Below are 9,832 nucleotides of genomic sequence, written 5' to 3' on the forward strand. Positions count from 1 at the left end.
GTGTCCGGAGTGAGTGTGCCTGGTGGCCGGCTTACTGAGTAGGTGTGACCAGCTTAGTGGGCTCAGCCTGGCGTCTCCCCTGCATTATGGTGGATCGGCCTTCTTATTGGGGCACACTCGCTTGAAGTGTTGATAGTGAACTGAGTCGGTTGGTGGGGGTGTGGTGGTGATCAAGCTTTGTCAAACAGTGGAAAACGATTGGCTGAATGTCACTCATTAACTCGGTAGAGTGCGCGGAAGTAAACGCCGGGTCACATAAACCAAGGCAGGTGTTACATCCACTATCTTCTGGTCCCCGATACTGCAAGTATGCCGGGATTTTATGTGATACACCAACACTAAGTAGCAAGTGGCAGAGCCGTTGACACACATGAATGTCTTTTAACAGTATTGAGCTTGATCTCGAGTGATGCCTACTTGATGGATGAATGATCTGTAGGAAGATGGATCTTGTGCAGCTTAGCTAGGTCACCAGGGTCTTCTCCGCCTAGATAGGTCACCACAGGGTCTTCTTCGCCTAGATATGTCATAAGGATCTTCTCCTGTTAGATAGGTCATCAGGGTCTTCTTAGCCTAGATAGGTTCACCAGAGTCTTTTCCGCGTAGATAGGTCACCAGGGTCTTCTCCGCGTAGATAGGTCACCAGGGTCTTTTCCGCCTAGATAGGTCACCAGGGTCTTTTCCGCCTAGATAGGTCACCAGGGTCTTTTCCGCCTAGATAGGTCACCACGGTCTTTTCCGCCTAGATAGGTCACCACGGTCTTCTCCGCCTGGATAGGTCACCACAGTCTTCTCCGCCTGGATAGGTCACCAGGGTCTTTTCCGCCTAGATAGGTCACCAGGGTCTTTTCCGCCTAGATAGGTCACCACGGTCTTCTCCGCCTGGATAGGTCACCACGGTCTTCTCCGCCTGGATAGGTCACCACGGTCTTCTCCGCCTGGATAGGTCACCAGGGTCTTCTCCGCCTAGATAGGTCACCAGGGTCTTCTTTGCCTAAATAGGTCACCAGGGTCTTCTTCGCCATTATCTTGATTGGATTACCTCTCTTATGAATCAGGAGCGTCTGACGCTAACACGCCTCCTTAGCAAGATTGGCATACAAAAGCACCAGTCTTAAGTCTCAAAACACCTAATAAGTTGGTCTAAACTTGACACCACGTGTGCCAGTATGCACCACGGTTTCACACCAGGGTCTCGCCATAAACACCTTAGTAGAGATCTGCCCCACTGTCTCCACTTCTACAGTTTCAGGTTGGGGATAATTAGTAACTGATTAGATTACTCCTGGACAATGTGCAGGTCCAGTGATCTGATGATGATGGAGCAGGCAATCAGCTCCTCCACAGGTTATTACTTCATCCTCATTCACTGCTTGTATTTCCACCACTGATGAATCTCAGACACTGCACATTGCAGAACTAGAAAAACATGGCTGCTCTCTATTAAAAACAGCGCCACACTTGTCCACAGGTTGTGTGCGGTATTGCACCTGAGCCAGCACACAACCCATAGACACGTGTGGCACTGTCTCTATACAAAAGCAGTACACACAAATGTCTGAGCCATTTTGTATAGAGCTGTAATGTTTAGTGTTCCTGTATTTTCTTTGTTATTTGTTTTCTCTCCACTGTTCAGTTCTGCCAAGTTTCCTACGTGTGAACGTGCCAATAAAATATAATGCGTTTATTATAAGAGATTTACAAGTCTATAACCCTCTTATTTGTCCCCGAGTTTACATTCGTGTTCCTCTTTCAGACGGCTGATTAATAATTGCAGAAACTCAGTTACAGGTGCAGCGTGACAAGGAGGCCGGCACATTCCCAGGCACGCAGGCTGGTAAAACAGGTCTACCAGTGAACTGCGGCACCACATACCATGAAGTGATAATATCACATTGCAGCGAAGGCTTCAGCCCTGGAAACACGTGACCTAGAACTCATTTAATTTAAACAGCGCTACAGGCTCATCACATCATTGCATTATTGCTGATAACAGAGAGCAATTGTAAAAATAGACCTGTATAAAGAGGGGTTTTTCTGTACTATGAATTGCTTGAATGTTTAAAGGGATTTTCCAAAAAATCACAAGTTATTCCCCTATCCATAAAATAGATACGATAACTTGCTTATCTTTCGGGGTCTGACTTGAGTGGAGCTGCTCAGTAACTCCATTTCAGACCGAACCCCAGCAGTGATCAGCTAATAATCCCCTATCCCTTAATAGGTATAATTTACAATTTTGGGAAAACCCATTAAGCACCATGACCAATTTTTATTTTTGCACTCTTGTTTTTTTTTTTAATCCAAGTCCAAGAGCCATAACATTTTCATTTTTCCCTCTACATCACAGTATGTAGATTTTGTTTTTTTGCAGGACGAGTTTTAGTTCTGCATGACACCGCCCATGTTACCATATAATTTACTGAAAATTGGGGAAAAGATTTCAAGTGTGGTGAAATAAAAAAACAACAAAATTGGCAAAATCCTACATTGCTTATTCAGTGGTTGTGGAGTGATAAAAAAAGTTGACCGAACAATATCATAGTTTAGGACAGGGTGGCTACTGTGATACCCAACGTATGTTGATATATACACACACACACACATATATATATATATATATATATATATATATATATATATATATATATTTATACTTATTTATTTATATTATTTGCATATAATATATAAATGCATATATATATTTATATATTATATATTTTAATATATATACACATATATATATATATATGTATATATATATATATATATATATATATATATATATATATATATATATATACACATACACACAGGGGTTGGACAAAATAATGGAAACACCTAACGTTTTGGCATCATAATCTTCGTACATGTTATACACATGCAAACCGTGACATATGTTAATGTTTTGCAGTTGATTATTTGTGTTGTGTGATATGTGTATGTAAATTAACTGTCTGTTTTGCAGAATTGTAAGAACATTGATAAGAACCTGATACCAATGCCAGACCTCTCGGACTTTCAAAGAGGCCAAATTGTTGGTGCTCGTATGGCAGGCGCTAGTGTAACAGAAAGTGCCCGGATGCTTGGCGTGTCAAGAGGTCCTGTCTCCAAAGTAATGACTGTGTTTGAAAGAGAAGGAAAAATGTCCGCAGCAAAGCACAGGTCCAGCCGAAAGTCGAAGTTGACTGAGAAAGACCGTCGGACTCTATAGCGAATTGTGAGAGAGCATCGCAAGACCACGGCTCCGAAAATCACTGATGAGCTCAATGAACACCTACAGAACCCAGTTTCCACGAAAAATGTGGGTCGGGAGCTGCACAAATCTGGATTCCACAGAAGAGCTGCAATTAGAAAACCGCTGCTCTCAATGACAAATGTGTCCAAGCGTTTAGCGTGGTGTAGAAACCTCCAGAATTGGTCCCTCGAGCAGTGGAAACGTGATATTCTCAGACGAATCATCATTTACCCTATTTCCGACCTCCGGTCGAGTGTATGTTTGGAGACAGCCGAAAGAAGCTTTCCATCCAGACTGCCTTCTCCCAACCGGAAAAAATGGCGGAGGTTCTGTGATGATCTGGGGTGCGATTTCGTGAAGATCCGCTGGGCCAATGATATCCCTTCATGGAAGAATTAACAGCCGAGATTATTTAGGCATTTTGGGCGACCAAGTGCATCCCATGGTTCAAGAACTGTTCCCGGAGGGGAACGCCATCTTTCATGATGATAATGCACCAATTCATAGAGCTAGAATCGTTACAGCATGGCACGAGGAACAGTCTAATGAAGTTGAGCATCTCATCTGCCCCCACAATCTCCAGACCTCAACATTATTGAACATTTATGGTCCATTTTAGAGATTCAAGTTAAGGCCCCGTCACACGCTACGATATATCTAACGATATGTCGTCGGGGTCACGGAATTCGTGATGCACATCCGGTATTGTTAGAGATGTCATAGCGTGTGACACCTCCGAACGGCTGTTAACGAGCAAAAATGCTCACCTTATCGTTGCTTGTTGACATGTCATTCATTTTCATAATGTCGTTCCTCCTTCTGCGCGCCGGTTGTTCATCATTCCTGAGGCACCACACATCGCTCCGTGTGACACCCCGGGAACGACGAACACAGCTTACCTGCGGCCGCCGGCAATGAGGAAGGAAGGAAGTGGGCGGGATGTTACGTCCCGCTCATCTCCACCCCTCCGCTTCTATTGGGCAGTCGCTGTGTGACGCTGAATGTCCCTCCCCCTTCAGGAAGAGGATGTTCACCGCACACAGCGACGTTGTGAGGAAGGCAAGTACGTATGACGGGGGTTAACGACATTGTGCGCCACGGGCAATGAATTGCCCGTTACGCACGAACGACGGGGGTAGGTGCGATCGTCGCTCAAAGAACTGGAGGGTGTTTTAACTGCAGAATGGGCTAAAATTCCTTTGGAAACAATTCACACCTTGTAAGAATCCATACCTCGGAGAATTGAGGCTGTAATCGCTGCAAAAGGTGGACCTACACCATATTAAACTAACTTTTGTTGATGTTTCCAGGTGTTTCCATTATTTTGTCCAACCCCCTATATATATATATATATATATATATATATATATATATATATATATATATATTTTATATATATATATATATATATATATACAGTATATATATACACAGTATATATACTGTATATAGTTGGAAAAATATTAACAAATGCAAAAATATTTAAAATAATAAAATAAAGATAATAAATATTCAGACATATGTAACAAATAAATAAAACACAAAATGTCACTTTTTTTGTAATTTGTATTTTTTTTATTTTTCCCTGGTTAAAGCCATATGAGGGCTTGTCTTTTTTTGTATTGCGAACCGATCTTTTTAATAAAAACACATTTTGATCTCTTTTTTTTATTGCATTTTTTGCTGAAGGTGCAGTATCATAAAAATGGCAATTCTGGTATAGGTAAAATATATCTTTGTACTGTGAAGAGACCTGAGTAGTCTCGAAAGCTGCTATTATTACCATCTTTTCAGTTAGGGTACTTTCACACTTGCGTTGAACGGTATCCGTTGCATTGCGTTGTGTAATGGATGCTGCAAAACAACGCAATTCGTTTTGATTTTTTTTTTTTTTTACAGTTTTACCAGCGGCAGACTATTGTAAACGATCAGCTGATCGCTCCCAGTAGCCGCCCGCCGGGTGATCAGCTGATCGCTCCCAGTAGCCGCCCGCCGGGTGATCAGCTGATCGCTCCCAGTAGCCGGCCGCCGGGTGATCAGCTGATCGCTCCCAGTAGCCGGCCGCCGGGTGATCAGCTGATCGCTCCCAGTAGCCGGCCGCCGGGTGATCAGCTGATCGCTCCCTGCAGCCGGCCGCCGGGTGATCAGCTGAGCGCTGTCACTTGCTGGAGCCCGGGCATACCGGCGGGCGGGCGCTCAGCTGAGCGCTGTCACTTGCCGGCGGCCGGGCATGCCAGCGGGCGGGCGCTCAGCTGAACGTTCGGCCACCGCGAGCCAAAATAAAGTTTGATTTAAAAAAAAAAAAAAACAAACAACCGCATGCGCAGTGGAATCCAGAGGATTCCGCTGCTCAAAATAACGTTACATGCTGCGTTCCTCCCGCTGGGCGGAAGCAACGGAGCGTCGCCCAGCGGAAGCAACGCAGGTCCTTTTGGTACAATCCATCACCCATACAAGTCTATGGGAAACAGCGGAATCCGTTAACGGATTCCGCTGTTTTCCAAAAGGGCGGATTGTAACGGAAGGAAATAAACGCAAGTGTGAAAGTACCCTCAGGCATTAAAAGGTATCAACCACTGAGGACTTCAGTTCTTTTAAACAATTCTGGTATTCTATTTTTGTTGCTTTGTTATGTTTACCTTATGAGTTAATATATTTTATTATTTTAATATATAGGGCTTTTGCGGATACTGCAATTCCATTTCTTTTGTAACTTTCTTTAGTTTTTAACTGGATAAAAGGGGGGAGGGGTGATATAAATACGGTACTTTTGTTTTTAATCATTCGAATTTGCTCCATACATCTACAGCTGACATGTAGCCGCACACTCACATCTGGATGTCTTGAAGGGATTAGTGATATAAGAATATTGTGCATTAAGTAAACAATTTGCTGTGGATTTCTAACGATACAGAAAAAAAAGCGCTGCGACTTTTGTGGAGCTGCTGCCGCCATATGGTACCCCAATATTGGAAATCCCAGGCAAAAAACTGATTTTGTGTGGCGCAGTCGAGGCCAATGTGCCATCTCCAGTAGAAATTCTGTAGGGAAATCCATAATGGTACCACTATATAACCCTATGATGTATAAGTGTGAATGTTCTGGGTAGGCCATTCAAAAAGTGACATACGCACTGACATCTGCAGGAGAAATCATCAGGCTGCGGATTTCAGATCTTCAAAATTAGCAGATTTTTACCCCCGCAGAGCACAATAATGTTAAAACCTCATGCACAATGCTGGTACCATAAAACATAGGGCACTTTCTGTTCGGAAATTCCAGAAAATTGCTCCATTGTTAAATCGAAGCTTCATTTGACAATTTTAAAACTTTTTGTTTCCTAAACAGATGACCTTTAGTTTGCCCCTGGATTTTGGCAGTGATCCCTGCCTCCAGCAATGTGAGCCTGTATTGTGCTCCGTGTATTCGCACTGATGTCACCCTGTCTTCGTAGCACCCAGTGATCGGCTCTGCAGTCACAATCCGTGTGTCATAGTGAGTGTTCCTGTCTGCAAACATGGAGCCGCTCGTGTGACTCAGCCGTGGTGTCATCTATTCTAAAGACTGTTTGCATAATGTAATCCCGAAAAGGTGAGGTCTGGGATCCGGAAATGAGCTGGTACAGGACATGGCACATCAGTGGAATACGCTGATATAGATTTAATATGCTTAGGGTTTCCTAATACTAGCAAGGTGAAAAATTTCAGGGTTGTCTGAGCTGTTCTTAAAGGGATATTACCACAATAGGATTGTTGTAGGTCCCTAGAATGAGGAACTGCAGAGTTCCATCCTTAATAAAGAACCAGTGCACATGCTCGACCTCTGCTCCATTCGTTGTCTGCCAGAAACGGTCGAGTATACCTATAACGTTGGATTTTGAGAATACCCCTTTAACCAGTTAATGACATATGTGAGTCAGTCATGATGTCATCTATTCTGTATGCATAATGTAATCCGAAAAGGTGAGGTCAGGGATCCTGAATTGATCTGGTACAAACAGATGTATCTGACGGGAGATGGCGACTTTCCAGGTTCTTGCAGTTCCTGTTTATTATTGCAAATATATGGCACCACGTCAAAGCTTCTGCCGACACCTTAAAGGGGTTGTCCTCTACACAGAATAGTGGCCACACATCGATGTAAAGCTGATAGAGAAGGATACCTTGTCTAGTCAATTGTGCCTCTGAGCAGCACTATTGTGGACCACACATCCCCATCACGTGACCTCCGGGCTCCGTGACCTCTGAGATCCGGTGATGTCACGTCAACTTCCAGTTGGACCGACATCACCATGGCCGGCCCCAGTCTCCCCGAGTGACTAATCTGTAGACAGAGTTTCACCAGTCGTCACAGCCCAGCATCTTGCGCATTTTCTCCTTCGCTGCAGAGCGCCCCAAGCAGGAGCGATGCTGGGCTGTGACGACCGATTCTGATCAGAGTATGGTACGAGTGTTATCCGAATTTCTCGTATGTGGAGAAATGAAAAAACATTTTTTTCACCTTCTCCATTCTGAGAGTCTGTGAAAACCGGACCTCATTTGGATGTGATACAAGTGTTGTCCTATTTGTTCATGGATCCATTGACTTACATGGCCGATTTTGATCCAACCCTCAGATCACAGTTAGGGGTACTTTGCACACTACGACATCGCAAGCCGATTGCTGCGATGCCGAGCGCGATAGTCCCCACCCCCGTCGCAGCAGTGATATCTTGTGATCGCTGCCGTAGCGAACATTATCGCTACGGCAGCTTCACATGCACTCACCTGCCCTGCGACGTCGCTCTGGCCGGCGACCTGTCTCCTTTCTAAAGGGGCAGGTCGTGCGGCGTCACAGCGACGTCACATGGCAGGAAGCCAATAGAAGTGGAGGGGCGGAGATGAGCGAGACGTAAACATCCCGCCCACCTCCGTCCTTCTGCATAGCTGGCGTGAGCCACAGGACACAGGTAGGAGATGTTCCTCGCTCCTGCGGCTTCTCACACAGCGATGTATGCTGCCGCAGGAACGAGGAACAACGTATCGTCGCTGCAGCGAATTATGAAAATGTCGGACCCTGCACCGATGATACGATTACGACGCTTTTGCGCTCGTTAATCTATCAAAAAGGATTTACACACTCCGATATCGACAGCGACGCCGGATGTGCGTCACTTTCGATTTGACCCCACCGACATCGCACCTGCGATGTCGTAGTGTGCAAAGTACTCCCAAGGGTACTTTCACACTTGCGTTGAACGGTATCCGTTGCATTGCGTTGTGTAATGGATGCAACGGATGTGTTGCATATAGTGGCACAACGGATGCTGCAAAACAACGCAATTCGTTTTTATTTTTTTTTTTTTATTTTTACAGTTTTACCAGCGGCAGACTATTGTAAACGATCAGCTGATCGCTCCCAGTAGCCGGCCGCCGGGTGATCAGCTGATCGCTCCCAGTAGCCAGCCGCCGGGTGATCAGCTGATCGCTCCCAGTAGCCAGCCGCCGGGTGATCAGCTGATCGCTCCCAGTAGCCGGCCGCCGGGTGATCAACTGATCGCTCCCTGCAGCCGGCCGCCGGGTGATCAGCTGATCGCTCCCAGTAGCCGGCCGCCGGGTGATCAGCTGATCGCTCCCTGCAGCCGGCCGCCGGGTGATCAGCTGATCGCTCCCAGTAGCCGGCCGCCGGGTGATCAGCTGATCGCTCCCGGCCTCCGGCCGATCAGCTGATCGCTCCCTGCAGCCGGCCGCCGGGTGATCAGCTGATCGCTCCCTGCAGCCGGCCGCCGGGTGATCAGCTGAGCGCTGTCGCTTGCCGACGGCCGGGCGCTCAGCTGAATGTTCGGCCACCGCGAGCCAAAATAAAGTTTGATTTAAAAAAAAAAAAAGAGCATGCGCAGTGGAATCCAGAGGATTCCGCTGCTCAAAATAACGTTACATGCTGCGTTCCTCCCGCTGGGCGGAAGCAACGGAGCGTCGCCCAGCGGAAGCAACGCAGGTCCTTTTGGTACAATCCGTCACCCATACAAGTCTATGGGAAACAGCGGAATCCGTTAACGGATTCCGCTGTTTTCCAAAAGGGCGGATTGTAACGGAAGGAAATAAACGCAAGTGTGAAAGTACCCTTAGACATATCTCTGATATTTTCCGCTGATCAATCGGTCCAAGGGAAAAAAATCGGACATGTGAATGGCCCTATAGACTATCACAGCATAGAGTGCTATCTGTAAAAAACATGGATAACACTCGAACGCAAAAATTTGATGTCTGAACAAGGCCCCAGGATTACCTATAAAATGGATCTGGAGAACTTTGGACTCTACATCTTCTGTTATTGTATTGGAAAGAGTTCATTTGATGGTTCTTTCACCTATAGTTTACCACCTCTTATTTTCAGCTTTGATGTGAGCCTCATTCAAACATCTGTTTTTTGCATACAACTGCTATCCATGGTTTTTACGAATAACCCTCGTAACTACAATAGTATCCAGAATGTCTTGTGGACTCAGCGGTCAGTGCAGAATCGCAGATACATGTCCCATTTTGCTCCGAAATCCAATATGGTAAGTCTATGAGTCCGTGAAAATATTGGACAGCACTTGGATGCCACATGAGT

The sequence above is a fragment of the Anomaloglossus baeobatrachus genome, chromosome 9 (genome assembly GCF_048569485.1).
Source record: "Anomaloglossus baeobatrachus isolate aAnoBae1 chromosome 9, aAnoBae1.hap1, whole genome shotgun sequence".
Lineage (NCBI taxonomy): Eukaryota > Metazoa > Chordata > Amphibia > Anura > Aromobatidae > Anomaloglossus > Anomaloglossus baeobatrachus.